This window comes from Sapajus apella, unplaced genomic scaffold (genome assembly GCF_009761245.1).
Source record: "Sapajus apella isolate SASKATOON/1434 unplaced genomic scaffold, GSC_monkey_1.0 scaffold45, whole genome shotgun sequence".
NCBI lineage: Eukaryota > Metazoa > Chordata > Mammalia > Primates > Cebidae > Sapajus > Sapajus apella.
In genome coordinates this window covers 857,636-879,798 of record NW_022436985.1, presented here as the reverse complement: position 1 = coordinate 879,798, position 22,163 = coordinate 857,636, and positions in this window count along the sequence as shown.

Genomic DNA, 22,163 nt, shown 5'->3' with positions numbered 1-22,163 from the left:
CATGAGAAGCAAGGAGAGATCAAAAATTGACACCCTATCGTCAAAACTGAAAGAGCTAGAGGAGCAAGATCAAAAAACCTCAAAGTCTAGCAGAAGACAAGAAATAGCTAAGATCAGAGCAGAACTGAAGGAGATAGAGACACAAAAAAACCCTTCAAAAAATCAATAAATCCAGGAGCTGGTTTTTTGAAAAGATCAACAAAATAGACAGACCACTAGCCAGATTAATAAAAAAGAAAAGAGAGAATAACCAAATTGATGCAATAAAAAATGATAAAGGGGATATCACCACAGATTCCACAGAAATACAAAACATCATCAGAGATTATTACAAACAACTCTATGCACATAAACTAATAAACCTGGAAGAAATGGAGAAATTCCTGGACACTTGCCTCCTCCCAAGCCTAAACCAGGAAGAAGCCAAAACCCTGAACAGACCCATAACAAGGTCTGAAGTTGAGGCAGCAATTAAGAGCTTACCACCCAAAAAAAGCCCAGGTCCAGATGGGTTCACAGCCGAATTCTACCAGACATACAAAGAGGAGCTGGTACCATTCCTTCTGATACTATTACAAACAATACAAAAAGAGGGAATTCTTCCCAAATCATTTTATGAGACCAACATCATCCTGATTCCAAAACCCGGCAGAGACTCAACAAGAAAAGAAAACTTCAGACCAATATCCATGATGAACATAGATGCAAAAATCTTCAATAAAATACTGACAAGCCGATTGCAACAGCACATCAAAAAGCTTATCCACCATGATCAAGTAGGCTTCATCCCGGGGATGCAAGGCTGGTTCAACATACGCAAGTCTATAAACGTAATTCACCACATAGACAGGACCAAAGAGAAAAAACACATGATTATCTCAATTGATGCAGAGAAGGCCTTTGACAAAATTCAACACCCCTTTATGCTAAAAACCCTCAATAAGCTAGGTATTGACGGAACGTATCTCAAAATAATAAAAGCTATTTATGACAAATCAACAGCCAATATCATACTGAATGGGCAAAAACTGGAAGCATTCGCCTTGAAATGTGGCACCAGACAAGGATGCCCTCTCTCACCACTGCTATTCAATATAGTATTAGAAGTTTTAGCCAGAGCAACCAGGCAAGAAAAAGAAATAAAGGGCATTCAAATAGGAAAGGAGGAAGTCAAATTGTCTCTATTTGCAGACGACATGATTGTATATCTAGAAGACCCCATCGTCTCAGCCCCAAATGTCCTGAAAGTGATGAGCAAGTTCAGCAAAGTCTCAGGATACAAAATCATTGTGCAAAAATCACATGCATTCCTATACAGCAATAACAGACTTAAAGAGAGCCAAATCAAGAACAAACTTCCATTCACAATTGCCACAAAGAGAATAAAATACCTAGGAATACAACTAACAAGGAACGTAAAGGACCTCTTCAAGGAGAACTACAAGCCATTGCTCAACGAAATAAGAGAGGACACAAACAGATGGAGAAACATTCCATGTTCATGGTTAGGAAGAATCAATATCGTGAAAATGGCCATACTGCCCAAAGTAATTTACAGATTCAATGCTATCCCCATCAAGCTACCTATGACCCTCTTCACAGAACTGGAAAAAATCACCTTAAACTTCATATGGAACCAAAAGAGAGCCCGCAGAGCCAAGTCAATTCTAAGCAAAAAGAACAAAGCGGGGGGCATCACACTACCGGACTTCAAACTATACTACAAGGCTACAGTAATCAAAACAGCATGGTACTGGTACCAAAACAGAGATATAGACCAATGAAATAGAACAGAGGTCTCGGAGGCAACACAACATATCTACTACCATCTGATCTTTGACAAACCAGACAAAAACAAGCAATGGGAAAAGGATTCCCTGTTCGATAAATGGTGTTGGGAAAGCTGGCTAGCCATGTGCAGAAAGCAGAAACTGGACCCCTTCCTGACACCTGACACTAAAATTAACTCCAGATGGATTAAAGACTTAAACATAAGACCTAACACCATAAAAACCCTAGAAGAAAATCTAGGCAAAACCATTCAGGACATAGGTGTAGGCAAGGACTTCATGACTAAAACACCAAAAGCATTGACAACAAAAGCCAAAATAGACAAATGGGACCTAATCAACTCCACAGCTTCTGCACAGCAAAAGAAACAGTCATTAGAGCAAATCAGCAACCAACAGAATGGGTAAAAAATTTGCAGTTTACCCATCTGACAAAGGGCTGATGTCCAGAATTTACAAAGAACTAAAACAGATTTACAAGAAAAAAACTAACAAGCCCATTCAAAAGTGGGCAAACGATATGAACCGATACTTTACAAAAGAAGACATAAATGAGGGCAACAAACATATGAAAAAATGCTCATCGTCACTGGTCATCAGAGAAATGCAAATCAAAACTACATTGAGATACCATCTCATGCCAGTTAGAATGGCGATCATTAAAAAATCTGGAGACAACAGATGCTGGAGAGGATGTGATGCAATAGGAACACTTTTGCACTGTTGGTGGGAGTGTAAATTAGTTCAACCATTGTGGAAGACAGTGTGGCAATTCCTCAAGGACCTAGAAATAGAAATTCCATTTGACCCAGCAATCCCATTACTGGGTATATATCCAAAGGATTACAAATCGTTCTACTATAAGGACACATGCACACAAATGTTCATTGCAGCACTCTTTACAATAGCAAAGACCTGGAACCAACCCAAATGCCCATCGATGATGGACTGGATAGGGAAAATGTGGCACATATACACCATGGAATATTATGCAGCCATAAAAAACGATGAGTTTGTGTCCTTTGCGGGGACATGGATGAACCTGGAAACCATCATTCTCAGCAAACTGACAGAAGAGTAGAAGATCAAACACTCATAGGCGGGTGTTGATCAATGAGAACACATGGACACAGGGAGGGGAGCACTACATACTGGGGTCAGTTGGGGGAAAATAGGGGAGGGACGGTGGGGGGTGGGTAGCTGGGGAGAGATAGCAAGGGGAGAGATGCCAGAAGTAGGTGATGGGGAGGAAGGCAGCAAATCACACTGCCACATGTGTACCTATGCAACAATCTTGCATGTTCTTCACATGTACCCCAAAACCTAAAATGCAATAAAATAAGTAAATGGGAAAAAAAAACAACCCAACAATGAGAAAACAAACAATCCAACTAAACAATGGGTCAAAGACTTTGACAGACAGTTCACCAAAGAAGAGAAACATATAGCAAATAAGCATATGAAAAGATGCTCCAGCGAGATGTGACTACAAACCTATTAGAATGGCCAAAATTCAGAAGACTAGCAACATCAAATTATGTCAATAATGTGAAGCAACATTATTAGAAATATATCTGGGAATACAAAATGGTACAGCTACCTAGGAAAACAGTTTAGTTGTTTCTTATTAAATAAACGCACTTTTACCATGTGATCTAGCAATCACACTCCTTGGCATTTACGCAAAAGAATTAAAAATTTACTTTCACACAAAAACAGCAAGCCCCTAAAATAAATTTTTAATATAAATCTAAGAAAAAATATATAAGACCTATATGACGAAGACTACAAAAATCTGCTGAAAAAATTGTAGAACTACATAAATGGAGAAATATTTCTTGTTCATGGACAGGAAGACTCAGTGTTATCCATACTGCATGTGGATGTTTATAGTAGTTTCATTCATAGTCATCAAAACATGGAAGCAACCAACATGCTCTTCAGTAGGTGAATGGCTAAACTGTGGTATATCCAGACAAGGGACTCTTATTCAGCACTAAAAGTAAGTGAGCTATCAAGCCATGAAAGGACATGGGGGAAATTTAAGTGCATATTACTAGTAATAGAAGCCAATCAGAAAGCCTACATATTGTCTGATTCCAACTATGTGACATTCTTGAAAAGGCAAGCCTGTGGAGACAGTAAAAAGATCAGTGGTTTCCAGGAGCTGGGGGAGTGTAAAGAATAAATAGGTGGAGCACAGAGAAATTTTAGAGCATAGTCTATAATGGTGGACATACCTTTGCCCAAATCCATAGAATGTATGGATGAATTCTAATGTAAACTATTCTAATGTAAACTATCGACTTTGGGTGATGACATGCCAATGCAGGCTCATCAGTTGTAACAAATACACCACTCTGGTTGAGGATGTTGGTAGTGGGGGAGGCTATACATGTGCACACTCAGTGGTTATATGGACAATCTTTGTCCTTTCCTCTCAATTTTGCTGTGAACCTAAATTGCTCAAAAAAATAATAATAAAGTTCAGATGATTCCTGACTTAAGATGGTTCAACATGATTTTTCAACTTCACAATGTTGTAAAAGTGATATGCATTCAGTAGACACCATTGTACTTTTAGTACCCATACAACCATTCTCTTTTTCATTCAATATCAGTTCAATATTCAGTACGTTACATGAGATATTCAACACTTCATTATAAAATAGACTTTATGTTAGATGATTTTGCCTGTTGGCTAATGTAAGAATTCTGAGCATGTTTAAGGTAGGCGAGGCTAATGTATGAGGTTTAGTAGGTTAGGTATATTAAATGCATTTTCTATTTATGATATTTTCAACTTAATGATGGATTTATCAATATGTAACACGTTATAAATCGAGGATCATTTGCCATTTATATAAAACATCTTTATATATATATATATATATATATATCTTTTAAATCAACAATATATATGCAGGGATCATTTTACAAAGTAAAATAGCTTAACCCTTAAATAAAATTCATCTTACAGAACTTGAGCTCTAGAAATCATCTGATGTTACTTTTTCTTCTTCATACCACACACATAGTGTAAGGTGGCTTATACTTTAAATTTGAAAACTTACATGCATGTCCTGGCTCTACAATTTTCTGTCAGCCTGTCTGAAAGTCCAGTTTCCTCACATCAAAAAATCAGAATGTCGACTTGTATTATAACTTTTTTTTTTTGAGAAGGAGTTTTAATCTGTTACCTATGCTGGAGTTCAGTGGGGCCACCTTGGCTCACTGCAACCTCTGAGATTCTCCTGCCTCAGCCTCCGGAGTAGCTGGGATTACAGGCATCTGCCACCACGACCAGCTATTGTTTTTTTTTTTTTTTGGGTAGAGATGGGGTTTCACCATGTTGGCTAGGCTAGTCTCAAACTCCTGACCTTGGATGATCCTCCCACCTTGGCCTCTCAAAATGCTGCTATTACAGGCATGAGCCATTGCTCCAGACCTTGTATTCTAACTTTTTCTAGGTTCATTCACAAATGTTTTAAGAAACTCTGATAAGTCTGCATCTACAGTTGCTTACGAACAAATATCCTGAAGCTTTGAACTATGAAAATACATATTCTAGTAAAGCACATGGCAAAATGAGACTGAACTCTTGGATGGTTTGAAATTTGATATTAGAATAAATTTTTAAATTTTAAGACTTAAAAATTACTTGGGAGTGATTATATCCTATTTTCCCCCTCCATGTAATTACTGGGCTTTGAGATCATACAGATAGTTAACTACTCAGAACACAATTAATATTAACTAATGTTTACATATTGCTTTATAATGTGTACAGCATTTTCATGAACAGTCACTAATTTATGTGAGACACTTGAGAATATGTCTGATATACAGAAAGCTTTCACAAATGATTTTTTGATAGCGTAATTATCTTCTACAACTCATCAGATTAGGAGAAATAATACTGCAGTTTATGGTTAGCAAATAGAAAACCCGGTTCAAAGGAGAAGTTGCTTGCCTCACTTTACACTACTGGGAACCAACAAGTTAGAAACTGAACTTAGATGGTACAATACCAAATTGCATAGCCTTATCATTACTCTATGAAACTTAATCCACAATTCATGAAATATGACTGACCTACAATGGATAGAAGATGACATTAGAAATCAAGAGACCTCATGTCTTTCTAGTGGCCTTATGTATTGCAAATGGCATTTACTTTCCCTAATAATTTGCTATAACTTTCTTGCAAAATTATGTATTGCAGTTCACCCTATAAAAACTATGTTATCCTGTGACATTTTCATCACAGATTTATCTTGTAGATAATTATGCTACCATTTGAGGAGAACGTACTATTCCTGAGGTCCTATAAAGCTAAGAACACTTACATCATTTTTAAATTTAATCCTTATCCCAACCTTATGTGGTAAATAATATTATTGTTCGTTTGAGGGATAATTGATAAGGAATTTGAGGCTTCGGGATGACAATTGATTTGCCAGGTACATACAGTTAATTAATAGTAAAGTTAGGATTCTGAGCCAAATTTATTTGAGCTGTCACCACGACACTATAGTACCTTGGGAAAAGAATAAACAAAAAAGTTAAATGAGCTTTTTATTATTTTTTTTTAGAATTCTTATGCCTTTAATATAAATACAATGAGCCTCTCCAGGTTAGGGTATAGAATGCATCATTACTCATATATCTATGAGAGCAGAACTATTTTTTTCAGAACATCTTGTGGAAATAGTATTCTAAGACTAAAATTTTAGGAATTAAATGATTTCCAAGAAAACTTCTGATTCTAGCATTCTATAGTTTTACTGTTAGCTTTATTAACTGGATCTCTGTTCTCTTTACATCTGGATCTTCTTTTAAACCCAGTCAGATCTCAGGTTCCACTACCTGAAATGATACCACATGAACACAGAGTTGTTGTGAAGATCATAGGTGACATTTGATACAAACAACAAAATAATGCAAAAACAAAAGTTTTTGTTTCTAAAAAGTAATAAGTACTGTGTTGATTTAAGCAATATCAGAGTAGATTGTATCATCAGTTGAAAAACAAAGATAGATTTATTTTTCTAACTTGAAATATATTTTAAAAGTAATGTTCAAATAAGTCAAAGATTTTACCAAGTAACGCATGAGATGAAACTTCAACTAGGAGGAGAATGTTAATCTATCTCCAAACTTACCAAGGTCTCTTGACCAAACTTTGTAATTTTTGCTTACTCCCACATGTTCTAACTTTTCTGAGATAAAATTATGTACCAAATAAATGTAAGAAATCCAACAAGCCGAACTTTTCGTCTCCAACTTGTGTTACTTTGAATAATAGGTTTGAGGGTTTCTGGAACTTTCCCAAGCTGAGACCTTATGTTGAGAAGTAACACCTTGCTTTGCATTGTCTGTACTCTACTCTGATTCATTATATCATGTGGAGCATCATGACTGATAGAAGCTGACACACCCTGTCATGGAGCCAGAAGCACCTGCTGGGAAGCCTACTGAGCAACAAGTTTCAGCAAAGGCAACTTGGAGGATAAAAATATGTGTGTGTGTGCGAGAGAGAGAGAGAGAGAGAGAGAGAGAGAGAGAGAGAGAGAGAGAGAGAATTCAGCTTCCTGAATTACAGAGAACCTTTCTTAAATCTAAACCAAGCAAACGATTTACAACAAAATCAATGTTCACTTTGGAATATAACAGGATTCTGGGCAAATCCTATATATATATTCATGTTTGTGATTGCTTTTAAAATAAAAAATAAAACATAATTAATATTTAAAAACATGAAACTATTCATCTGGTATACTTTTTTTCAACTTTTATTTTTGATTCGGGGGTAGATGTGCAGGTTCATTACATGAGTAAATTGTGGGTCACTGAGGTTTGGTGTATGAATGATTCCATCATCCAGGTAATGAGCATAGTAACTGATAGGTAGTTTTTCAACCCTTGATCCTCTGCCACCCTCCACCATCCAGTAGTTCCCAGTGTCTATTGCTACCATCTTTATGTCCATGTGTACTCAGTGTTTAGCTCCCACTTATAAATGAGAGTATGTGGTATTTGGTTTTCTGTTTCTGCCTTGATTTGCTTAGGAAATGGCCTCCAGCTACATCCATGTTGCACCAGAGGACATGATTTCATTCTTTTTATGGCTGTGTAGTATTTCATCATATATATGTACCACATTTTTTTTATCTAGTCTATTCTTGACATGCATCTAGGTTGATTCCAGGTCACTGCTATTATGAATAATGTTCTGATGAACATACAAGTACATGTATCCTTTTGGTAAAATCATGCGTTTTCCTTTGGGTATATAATCAGTAAGTGGGACGGCAGGATTGAAAGGTAATTCTGTTTTAAGTTCTTCAAACTGATTTCCACAATGGCTGAACTAATTTACACTCCCACTAACAGTGTATAAGTGTTCTGTTTTCTCCACAACCTCTCCAACATCTGTTGTGTTTTGTCTTTTTTCAGTAGCCATTCTGACTTGTATGATATGGTACCTCACTGTGGTTTTGATTTGCATTTGGTAATACCGAGAATTCTTTTCATATATTTGTTGGCCACATATGTCTTCTTTTGAGAAATTAGACTAGTATTTTAAAAATAATCTTGAGATTACATAGTAGGTGTATATATTTACAGGTTATGTGAGATGTTTTGATATAGGCCTGCAATATGAAATAAGCACATCCTGGAGAATGGGGTATTCATCTTCTTAGGCATTTATCCTTTGAGTTACAAATAATCCAATTGTATTCTTTATTTAAAAATATACAATTAAGTTATTATTGCCCATAATCATCCTATTATGCTATCAAATCATATGTCTTATTCATTCATTTTTTTTTTTTTTTACTTTAGGTTCTGGGGTACATGTGCAGGTCATGCAGGGTTGTTGCATAGGTGCATACATAACCAGGTGGTTATATTTTGTACCCATTAGCCATCCTCACCCCCCATCCCCACCCTCTACTACCTTTCCTAGCCTCTGGTCACCATCTTTCTACTCTCTATGTTCATGAGTCCCATAGTTTTGAATTTTAGATCCCACAAATAAGTAAAATATGCAATGTTTGTCTTGTCTTTCGTTTCCTGGCTCGTTTTACTTAACATAATGATCACCAGTTCTATCCAAGTTTGCAAATGACTAGATCTCATTCTCTTTTATGGCTGAATAATTGTATTATTGTATATATGTACCACATTTGCTTTATCCATTCATCCGCTGATGGAGTCCTTCCAAATCTTTGCTATTATAATTTGGTTCCTTCCAAATCTTAGTTCTTGTAACAAATATAGGAATGCAGATACCTCTTTGGTATACTGACTTCCTTTCTTTTGGGTGCATACCTGGCAGTGGGATTGCTGGATCTTATGGTAGCTCAATTTTTACTTTTCTGAGGAACCTCCAAACTGCTCTCCATAATGACTATAGACTAATATATGTTTAATAAAGTTCAAACTATTTTGGGCTCATCTGATACTAGTAACTTTTTAAAAACAGAAAAGAAACATTGCTTTTCCACTGAATTCTAATAGAATATTTCAGGAAAATGGTAACTTCTCTCAGTGACCTATGGAGTAATTTGTGTTTTGTGTATGAGGGAGCAGGTATGTGTTTTCGCACAATTGTCAGCATTAGCTTCCCTCTTTTAGGAGAGCTGTTGATGTTGCCATGGGAAAATATCTCCCTAGAGATTAAGCTAACTTGCCTTTATTTCTGCAATCTTAACATTTAAAATTATATTTCCATTCTAAGAAGAAGGCCCGACATCTATCAGGCAAAATGGGTTTGAACTTTGACTCTGTCATCAACTCATCCATTCCAGTGACACTGAATTCGACACATGATTTTTATTTTTAATTTTATTCTTTTGAGATGGAGTCTCAGTCTGTTGCTCAGGCAGGAGTGCAGTGGCACCATCTCGGCTCACTGCAACCTCCACCCACTGCAACCTCAGCCTCCCACATTCAAATGATTCTCCTGCTTCAGCCCCCATACCAAGTAACTGGGACTACAGGAGCACACCACCACACCCAGCTAATTTTTGTGTTTTTAGTAGAGACTGAGCTTCCCCATTATGGCCAGGCTCATCTCGAACTTCTGACCTCGAGTGATCTGCCCACCTCAGCCTCCCAAAGTGCTGGGATTACAGGAGTGAGCCATCGTGCCCGGCCTGCACATGCATTTTTAAGCATTAGAGAAGTACATATTGCCCCCATATTAAAGAGCTGATCTTTTCCTCTACATGCTTTTCCCTAATGCTTATCATCTTTCATTCAACAACTGAACCCCAAGAAGATATCTCTTGTCTTACCCTATTTTCCTCAATCAGCAAAGTAAAAGAAATTAACTTAATATGAATGAGTTATGCTTCCATAGGTAGTTATGCCATTTCTCTAATACTGAAAACAAAAATTCCTGGTACCTCATTAAAAAGAACATAAAACTGTATTCACTAGGGTGAAGGTAGGAAATTTTATGGCCCATAGAGGAAAAGTCCTCTGAAACACTTCTACCAAAGGACAACTCCGACCAAGATTATATTAAATAACAACATAGTCCTTGCTGTATGTATCAACAAAGCCTCTTGCCTATACAAATATTTCCCAGTTAAGAGTAAAAGGCTTGGTTTCTGATAGTGTGCAGAATGAACTCTATTCATAATATCATTTTTGCTGTCAGTAAATGTCACCGAGGTGAGAATTGTCTATTTTTATTCTACTTCAGACTTCAGCTTCAGCAAAAAACTTCAGAGAAAATGTATGAGTTACCTGTATTGAAAGGCCTTGTTCATTGAGTCTTCTGTATGTGTTCCCTGAGCATCTAGAAGTTTTGCAGTGTTTCAGTCAAGCTGTTCAAGGTTGAGCATCTATTCACACCACTTTGCAATTGAAGCAGTCATAGCTTTTCCAAAACAGCTTGCCTATTAAGTCTAGGCCTTTCTGTCCCCTACCTCAGGGGAAATAATCAGAACAGCTTCCTTTTCTCTTTTCTGTACTTTATTATGTGTTTCAAGGTTGACAAAAAATGCAAGATCAATGATTTTCCTTTAAAATATGACATAGCTATTTCTTGCCCACAGAATAGCTACCATAGATTTTTCTCAGAGCACTGGTTGTGATACTAGATGAGGTTCGTTTTAATGAGCCAATTTGGGGCTGCTTGACTCCTCTACGCTTCATAGGAGTAATTCACATACAATCTTTACATATATCCTTGCTGACACTTTAAAACAGTATGCTGTTTTAAGCACAGGACAAAAAACCAAGCTCAGTAGCAGCTTCATCCACACAGAGGCCAAGACCATATTTCAAAACTAAAAATAGAAGAATTTAAAAATATATCTATATATTATGAAACACAAAGCATTAATTCTGGCTTTGTCTGGGATACTCATTAAACATCAGGAACAATATTAGCCATTTATTATCATCACCAGAGATTTCTACACCTTGATTTTAATTTACTTTGGTGATATGGCTATTAGCAATATTCTTTTTCTGGTGTAGTAATTCCCAGGCTTGTGTTGAGCAAATCTTAGTCATGTTTCTTGGTATTGGGAAGATAATATCTTTGATCTAGGTGAACACATAACCAAGGGAAATAATGTTTTCTAATTATATTTTCTAACAAAAACTGTAGCTGTCAGTTTTATTAACACATTAACTAGGACAGCAGAATTTCTAATAAACACAGTTGATGTTAGGTGGCTTTTTAGCAGTTTAAATCCAAACTGAGACCAAGAAAATTCACAGGCACCCTGAACTCATGAGGAAGCCAATTGTTTTCTCTTCTTTGAAATAAAATTGGGAAACTTGAAATACATTGTTTAAGAGCACATACTGAAGTCAGCTATATTTTGCCAGTTATTAGCTATTATTTAACCCCATGTGATCCTCAATAACCCCATATTATCCCCTCTACTGTGGGGATAATAGAAGATAGGTGGAGATGATTCCCACAGGATAGCACGCAGCCTGCCACATGATAAATGCATAATAGAGGTAAACTTTGCAGATGCTGAGCTATTTTTTCTTAACTTTTTCCAAGAGCATAAAGAGTTCCTCGAATTTCACCAAAACTGAACAATATTTCTGGACTCTTATCCTAAACTCAATAACACAATAACCAGTGGATGTTCAAAACATTCACCCTACCTTATACTCTGTGGGTGCAAAAGGGAATCATCAGCATTTTAAGGCTCCCATTTACTCATTTTCTGTACCCTAGATTGAAATTCATTTCAGGTGGTGTTACTGAACAGCACCAAATTGGGACTGTTCTACCCACATGATTTTACTGCATATTTTAGTTCTTATAAGCTATGATAGGTAAATTGATTAATTAATAATACGTAAATAATTTACATATCTTGTAAGGACTAGAATATCCATATATACATGCACACACACACACACACACACACACAATTGGTGATAGAAGGACTGAGGTTCTGTGACTTCACGGTAAAATCTTTATATGAAATTACCTGTGTTTTAAACTAATATGTCTTCTAAATAGAGAATTCCTATCATCAAATTTTATTTTTTTCTTTATGATTGTATTTCACCCATCACTAATTCCCTATTTTCTTGGTTCTCATTAACTTCTTCCCTTATATCTTTTTGATTATCAGTCATATGAGGACTAGTTAAATAGTAACAAGTTTACATTTATTTACTCAGCAAGCACACATTAAGAAGGCATGTACAAACAAATGAGCTAAGGATGAGCAAATATGCAAACATAAACAAGATAAAGTTACTGACCTTAGGGACCTCACACTTAGTAGAAAAAATAGCAAAATATACCAAAGAATACTGTAAGACAGATTCTGGTAAGTTCCATAAAATTATCATATCATTGGCTTAGGGTACTAGATTTCAATTACCAGCCCTGCCTTTTTTAATGTGCACCTTGTCTTGGAGTTATAATGATCTCAAAAATGCAAATTAGATCATTGCTTACCTTAAAACCCTTCAGTGGCTGCCATTGCTATCATGACAAACTTCAAACACCGCAGAATGATGTTCAATGCTTTTCATGATTTGATCTGTTTAGCTCTCCAGTCTTTCATTTTTTTTCCTCATTAATGTCAACCCTCATCCCACTTTCTGCTTACTTGTGTCCACCACAGAAGCAATATCCTGTTTATTGCTCTATCCTTAGCAACTATCTGTGCCTGGCTTACTGAAACGAATTGATAATTATTTTTATTAAGGAGGGAAATCATGAATCTTTATTTGAAAATATTGAATTCAAAGTTTTGGCATAATATTCAGATCAATATATTGAACAGTTAACTGCAAATGTTGAGTTGATGCTTCAGATAGAAAATGTGGCTCATTTCATATATATATGTGTATATGTGTATATATAATATTACACATATATAGGTTATTTGCAAACACATGCTCCTTTAAAGCATAGCAACAAACCAGAAACCAAGAAGAGAGTTTAAAATAGTGCTAGATGTTGAGTTACATACATTTACACATGTTTCTTGGAAAAGACTTTAATATGCTATGGTGAATCTTCAAGAAGAGGTTATAATTTGCATATATTTTGCATATATTTAAAAAATATGTTTGACCAAAGAACATTTTTCTCACTGAATATCACTGGTTTATAAATGTTTACAGAGGGAAAAAAAAGAGAGGACAAAAGAAACAATAACAATAAGAGTACAAAGGAAAACTGGTAAGTGAAGCACCATGAAAATAAAAGAATCAATAAGAATAAAATGGTGTTCAATAAATCAAGTAATGTTGGAAGATCAAAGAGGATTTAACTACTGTAAATATTTCTACCATAATAAAATATAACTAGTTTAGAAATTGGATTGAAATTGAACAGAATGGGAAAAGGACAGTAAGAGATGCAGGGACACAATGAAACAGTGTCATAGAGGGTAGTCCATTGTGGAATTTTAATACAGCTACCCAGAATTGTCCTAATGCTATGAATAGAAGAAACCATCACTTTGTGCTTCCAACTACAAACTACAGGTGCCAACTATTAACTAGGCCAAGAACTCTACAGTCTTAATTCAATTCATTCAGTATGTGTAGACAAAGCCCGAAATAGAATCTGGATAATGTTCGTGTGTGTTGAAATTTTATAATTGATGGGCCACAGTCCCCAAATTGAGCTTATTTATTTATTTTTGACAGCCTAATTCATTAGAGCAAACATATTGACTGTTTAACATTCCAGAATCATTTGCCGAAAGACACATAATAAATATGACCCCAGAGAGACTACTGACTGCCAACATACCTGTGCTTATTTTACATTCGCTATCCACTCACCCCACTTTCATTCCATTTTACAGGTTTGTTTTACTTCACTTTTTCCCTTTGGAATCAGGTTTTCATTGAGTCTCATTTTCTGCTTATTTTCCACCCTCCTTTTTTCTTCCCTTCTCCCTGACCAACAAATGCTATGTAACAGACAGACTCATTCATCTCTAGAACCTTATCTGGGGGAGCACATGTTTCTTTTCTTTGAGGTCAGATTAACTATTCCATATATGCAACAAAAAGAAAAAATACGCGTTGGCAGCAAATTCTCCTATGGTTAACCATCATTTCTGTCCACTATGTTAAGCCAATTTCACATGCTTAAACATGTCTTTTGTCATCAACAACAAAAGCAAAAGGCAGCTGAACCCTGGTTAATAAATCATTTTCTGAGGCAGAAAGACTGCTTGGGAAATACGATGCCAGGCATTCAAGACTATTCTCTAGAGAGTGTTAGTCATGAGTTCACCCACTTTTCCTATGATTAAAACTGTTTTAACAAAAGACATTTAAAGAACACAAAGAGTAATTAAATTTAAAAACAAACTCACCAAGTAGTTGGGCAAACTTTATATTTGCAGAGTGTTTTATTGGATAATTTGTTTTTCCACAGAGAAGAATGAGTAATAGGAAGATGTTATAGAGGTATTTCAAGGAGATAAAAATACTAAGAAATGTTAGAATTTCTATGTTAGCATGTATACTTTTAAATATTTAACCTACTTGAGCTTCCATTTTTATTAATTTAAATTAAACGCATTCATTTACTATTAACAGGGTATCCAAAAGTACAATGTTAAGAATTTACCATAAAAGACAGAATATCTAAACATTAAAAAGAATGAACTCAAAATGTTGACATGCTGACAAAAGAAAGAAAGAGAGAGACAGAAAGAGAGAGAGAGAGAGAGAGAAACTAAGAAACAAAGAAAGAAGAAAATGAGAAGGAGAGAGAAAACTCTGGAAGCAACAACATGTTCAGCTGAAATGGACATATATTTGACCACACACACACATACACACACACACACACACACATACACACACACACACACACAAAGATACCATGACTGTTATGGCAAAACCTTCTTAAAGGTCAGGTTCCAGTTAGACTAATTATAATTATCACTCAAATATTTGAAATGATAGCATAAATAAGGCTAATTAGTCACATTCTTGCATTTAATGATTGTACACTTATTCCTATTATGTAGTACATGCATTCATTTCACATAGAACATTTTCAGGTCAAGTGATACGTTTAGAAATTCATCTTCAGGTGGTCTGGGATAAATTTTTCTGGCCTTTTATCTTCTCCTCCCACCCAGCTGCTATATGACTTTTAGGGCTTGAACATGCTTCCAAACTCTAAGCAAAGGGGAGTAAAAGCTTTTGAATACACAGGTGCCACGGCAGGCAGAATCCCTTGTTTCCATGCTTACTGATGAATGTAGGGGAGCAACTAACAGCCCTGGCCAGATAACACAGTCATCTCTAATTTCTAAAAATGACATTGTTTCCCAATCAGATGAGTAACACTGCAAAATAACATTGTCCATATGGGCACATTAGAGGAAAACTCGGCTGAATGGCTTTTAAGGAGATACAGCAAGCTGTGCTTTGGGAGGAATTGTCCATAGCCGGTAGAGACAAGCAGCAAGTCTCTGGCTATTATATAGCTTGCCACTGTCTCTCTAACAAACATGCTCTATTTATATAAACGCTTTGGCCTTAAAATAATTGGTTTCTTAATTTAGCTGAATGCACTTATAATAATCAAAACACTTATGTGCCGGTTACTGTGCAAAATATTAAACATTCATTATGTCTTTTTTATATAAGAACATTGAGCTGATAGAACAAATTCTTTAGCATGTCCCTTGTGAGTATACTTTTATTAGCTTTCTTCAATAGAAAAAAACACTACTGTGAGACAACTTCTGTCTAAATTTGGGGCTAGTTCTACTCCATATATCTAATACTAACTCTGTCATTTTTATAAGCTATTTGTCAAACACATGCTATTCTAAAGGCATTATTCTAAATTCCTTATTAGAATAATGCTGATAGAAAACTTCAAAAAAATCTTGAAATGTTACTATCTTTATCTTACAGATGAAGAAACTGAGGGGCAAACGGATTAATTAACAGAAATTTTTCACATGGTACGAGGCACAGATGGAATTTATACCCTGGCATTCTGGATATTTTAATTCACTTTAATATATTGTCTCTTCTAGCTAACTTTAAAAAGTATTTATTGTTTTTAAAGTGTTGCAAATCTTTAATACAATAATGTTGGTAAAAAGAGCTGTGTATTTTGAAAAGTACTTTGCTAATGACGGTCATCTATTCACCTATCCATTCATGCATTTATACATATATATATATACATATACATATATATATATATACATATACATACACACACACATGTATTTATTTATTTGTTTGTTGCTTTATTCTACTAAAGAATGAAATTATCTAAATGAGTAGAGCACTGGTTACCAAGCCTCTGTATTGTTTCAGATGCTAGACTAACTTCTCACTTCCCATCTAGAGGCAAAGGATGAATAATATTGAAACCTATTCATTTTAAAGTTATATCCTGCTAATTCAAATATGGTTTTATATGTGCAAGTTTTGTTCTGATCACTTTTTAAGGTATGTTTCAGGCAGAAATAATTAGATTGAAATTGTCCAATATTTATCAATAAGATGGTCAGTTTAAATAGTGCTTTAACTTGGCAGCACTTGCTTCAGTTTCTCCTAATTTCCTGAAAACCTTGGAAAAGAAATACGTCATTCATATTTCTGTTCAAGTAACATTCCTCTGATAAGCTTTCCTGACCTTCCTGTGAGAAATGATGGTCTTTCCTCATTCTCCCCATGTTAAGGTACTTCCCAGCTTTGCCTTATTTTCTTTAAAACATGTATATCAATGGGAAATTATCTTTTTTGTGTATTTATTATTTACCTGTCTACCCCAATAGACCAGGATCTGGCACATGCCAAATGTCCTATAAATATTAGCGGAATGAAGGGTGAATAGAAGCTCTTATGTGCCATGATGAATATAAGGACATGTCTTCACCTAATCAAGAACAATAGAGGCAAACCAATAACCAGCATCATATTTAAAGTAAAGTGCTCATGCATATAAAATACTATATAGAGTACCTAATTATAACTTTGGAAAGGAAAAAATCAAAATAATTATTTATAGAAGTCTTGAAGAAATTACGTATTAGCAGTGGAATCTTTAAGAAATTATTGTCGGTTTGCTCTTTTGTCTATTTTTAGTCACTCTTTTATATTCTACATTGTCTAGAATAGATTTCTGTCAGTTTTCCATAGCTATGTGGGGGGTATAGAATATCTACTGACAGAAAAAACATTTGATTAATGTTATAGACTGAAAGTTTGTGACCCCTTAAAATTGTTGAAGCCCTAACACTCAGTGTGGCTGTACCTGGAGATGGGGCTAAGGAAGTAATTAAGTCAAATGAAGTCATAGGTTGGGGCCCTGATCCAATAAATTAGTGTTCTTATAAGAAAAGACACTAGAGATCTCTCTCTCTTTCTCTCTCTCTTCATCTCTCTCTCTCTCTCTCTCTCTCTCTCTCTCTCTCTCCCCCGACCCTCCACCTCAGCATATACCAAGGAAAGGAAAGGCCACGTGAGCACCTAGTGAGACGGTATCTGTCTACAAGCCAAGAGAAGAAGCCTCAGAATGAAATCTGCCTTACTAGCAACTTGATCTTGGAGTCCCCAGCCTCCGGAGCTGTAAGAAAGTGAATTTCTGTTGCTTAAGCCTCCTAGCCTGGTATTTTGTTATAGCTGCCTAAGCTAATTTAGACAGTTGGCAAAGTAGACAGGAGAAGCAAATCAAGTCATGATAAAGTCGTTTGCTGTCAAGCAATATATTGAACATAAAGACAAAAGCCATATAACCCTATGACTTTCTTTAATGTTAAAATTAGAAAATGCAAGTATGTTTTTAACTAAGCTTACCTAATATCAAGTGCATGTCTTTGTATACTACCAGACCACATGCGGGTACAAAATAAAAATTTGTATTTTGAGATGTACAAATGAGCATCTTATACTGCGCACATAAAACTCTTCTGAACCTAGAAACTCCAAAAATTCACTCAAAAGAAGTATTAAAATATCGCTGTTTAAAGATGATCAATGCAACATCATTTATAATAACAATGACTAACTAAAGTAATAATTCAAGGTACATTATTACAATAGAGGGATACAAGTAATAAATATCACATTTTAAAGAATAATGTTTTGAAAATCACTGATAACATAAAATTAAATGAAAACTAATAAATAGGAAATAATATTTTGCAGTATTTTAATTTTCTTAAAAAACTGTTACAGAGATGAATTTGAGAAAAGCAGCATAATAGTAATCTTTGAGATAAGAAGTTGTTAATATTTATGTTTTATTTTTATACTTTTTATAATTTCAAAATCTTCCACAATTAGCATAATCAGACAAAACAACTATAGACAATTTTTTTAAGCACAGCATTGTCCCTTACTATAATCCTGAGAAATTAGGAGACACAGTCAATGTCAAGAAATGTAAAAAATACATGTAACAAGAACATATAGGGAAATATATAAGTTATTATGATTGAGAAGCATAAAAGTAATATAAAAATATAGAAGAGAAAAAGGTTGGCCGGGCGCGGTGGCTCACGCCTGTAATCCCAGCACTTTGGGAGGCCCAGGAGGGTGGATCACGAGGTCAAGAGATCGAGACCATCCTGGTCAACATGGTGAAACCCTGTGTCTACTAAAAATACAAAAAAATTACCTGGGCATGGTGGTGCGTGCCTGTAATCCCAGCTACTCAGGAGGCTGAGGCAGGAGAATTGCCTGAACCCAGGAGGCGAAGGTTGCGGTGAGCCGAGATCGCGCCATTGCACTCCAGCCTGGGTAACAAGAGCGAAACTCCGTTTCAAAAAAAAAAAAAAAAGAAGGGAAAAAGGTTGATACATTCAACTATCCAATAAAATGTTCCATTATTTCTTTCCATGAGACAAAGCCTAAGAATTAACAGTAATCCCTTTCCACCAAGTTAGCACCAATTTTAATCCCCAATTATGTATCAAATTCAATTTCTTTTCATCTTTAGTTTTGCTCTCATCTATACTTTCCATCTTTCAAGACAGTTCTACACTGAAACCAAAACAATTCGTTTTCAAAAAATAATCTTATCTCAGCCCCTACCTCTAATCTCAAACTTTTAGTTATTCCCCACTGATGGTGTAATAAATACAAGCTTTATTCTAAGCGTAGCATGATCAAACGCAGTCTGCTTCCTGTATAGCACTCTTTGTGATCCAATTTTCATGACCTTGTTTTAGTTGCTCAAAGGTACCACAGGCCCTTCAAACATAGAGATTTGAAGATACTCTTGCCTGCCCACAGTATGAATCAGTCTTCAAGTCTTGGCTCACTGGTTACTTCACCAAAACTTGCCAGGACTGATTAATACGTAGTGTTCCCTTATTAGAAGCACTTTTAACATCATGTGTCTTTCCTTCACAACAGTTAGCTCATAACAATTGCATTTATCTGAATAATTATTTTCTAAATATGGCTCTTTTTTGAACTCTAAGTTCGAGAAGCTCTATGAACTCAAGACATTGCTTATTTTCACTTATTATTGCACCCCCAGACACAACAAAATATCTAGCAGGTGATTAATTAACAAAATATCTAGAAGGTGATTAATAAATATTTATTGAATACATATCTTCAGATTATTTTTAAAACCTGTCAATTGGAAAGAGAAACACTGAAGTACCCATTAGAAAAATGAACAAAAGACATAGAAAAAAACAATAAAATTGATTGATAAATTTATAAAAATGTAGTCTTTCAAATCACATATACAATAGATATAATGTGTATATGCAAAAACTAAGAACTTCTATTTTACCTCAGTGTTAACAATGGCATTTCCAGGTGTTGCTGTTACAGATCTTTTTATTTTCTTTCATTTACTTTTCCATATTTTCTCATGTGATTATGACAAGCTTCTATGAATGTTATTATTATTTAAAAAAACAACTACTTTTGACTGCAAGGTAAAAAAATGTTTCAAACTAACTTAAACAATAAGGATATTTATCATTTCACATAACGAGCCACTCAGAAATAAGGAAGGTTCCTAGGCTGAAAAATTCCTTAACTCAGTGTAGTCATCAAGAACCGAGGTTTTAAAAATCCCTCTGTGTCATCTTTCATCTGTTGGCTTTTTTTTACTTTAGGTCCGCAGGGTCCAGGGTTGACAGCATCAGGTGAATCATTGTCCTTCTTTTTCACATCTTTTGAAAGAGATGGAGAAACCTCTCCTCCAATCATGGACTATAATTGGACAGACTTAGCTCCAATACCCACCTCTGCACAAGGAATGTCACCAGAGCAATGCCATGCATTTATTGGCTTAGATAAATCGAGCTCTGGTGGCTCAGTCAGTTTCCTCTCAATTACACTGGGGACACATGCTTATTTGAACAAAATTGGAGTTGTGTAACAGAAAAGAAAGGTGAGAAATACATACTAGATAGGCAACTAATAAGATCTGTATCATGCTTTATTGGCACACGTACAATTGTTTAAAAATAAAACAGAGAAGCAGGCAAAACATGGTCAAATAACTGTAACCAAGCACAGAAATAATGTCTTATGCACATTTTGACTTTTCATAATTTTCATATTAAGGGAACACATGTAAATTTTATCTCAGCCCCAATGATAAATAGCAACTTTATGTCTTCCTAGATTAACAGACTCATTCAGAGTAAGGAAAAAAAATACATTTTAAAATATATTGTTCTGCTCTTATGCTACACATTTAATTCAGCCCAGATATCTATGCAGATCTACAAAAAAAAAAAAAAATGAAGTGGAATGCTGAAAGGAGCATCAATTTGATTCAACAACATGGTGTAAATAACCAAATTAAATGCACCCAACCTACTTTCACAGCTGCATGTGATAAAATTGATCCTTCTGCAAAGATTGTAAACTTGTGTCCACTTGTTTCTAATACACAAAGGACAGATTTTCTGAGGACAAAATTAATACACTGGACAAGAGGTAGTATCTCCAGCATATTCACAGTGCAGCTACCCATTAAAACCTCGGGAATTAGGTTGTTAGAGGACAACAGAAATCCAAGAAGTGTTCTTTGGAATTCTAGTGTACTATAAAATTATGAGTTTCCTTCATATTTAATGATATAGATTCCTAGAATATAGATCAGGTTGAAAGATATACATACAAATAGTTCTTTTTATAAAATTTGCATAGTTGCTTTTGTGGGTAAATTTTTTGCACAATATAATAGTTCTGAATACTTTGTTCTGAACAATTTGATAACTAATATGAATAGTTTCCACCTTTTCCATTTATATATTTGGATTAAATGAAGAAATACTGTTCTCAAGTATAACTGAATTCTAGTTGGCTCAATGTACCTTGGATTTTCTAAAACTGCTCTAGGAAGAAAGAAATACTACTTTTGACACTCTTTTCAGGAGTTTCTCCATGTAAACTTTGATTCTCAACAGATTTCTCAAGGAAACTGTAAATTACAACAAGCCCCTAGATTTGGATATGCTCAGGGCACCTAACCCTCTCAAGGTCTTTGAAGTTGCAGATAGACACATTCTGGCACTGTTTCTACTTGAAGATTCAGCAGTAAGCAGAAGAAAAGATGTGTTCATTTGTGTGGACACATAGTTCAATAGGGATTTTACTTCTTGGGTATCATTTGAGCACTGGTATTTATTTGCTCAAGCCAATCCAATCATCAGAGCAGAAAACCAGCAACCATGTGCCTCTTCTTAGGTTGCCCTGAAAAGATTCTTTCCACATAGGAGTTATTGCAAGAGGAATGAAAGGGAAAAAAAAACTTTGTTTGATCTTTGTTTTGGAGTGAACTGACTTTCTATTCATATTACAAAAGCAGATGTAAACACAGAAAACTACAAATATATACAGGTATTGATCGACTTACGACCTATGCAACTTATGACCATTCGA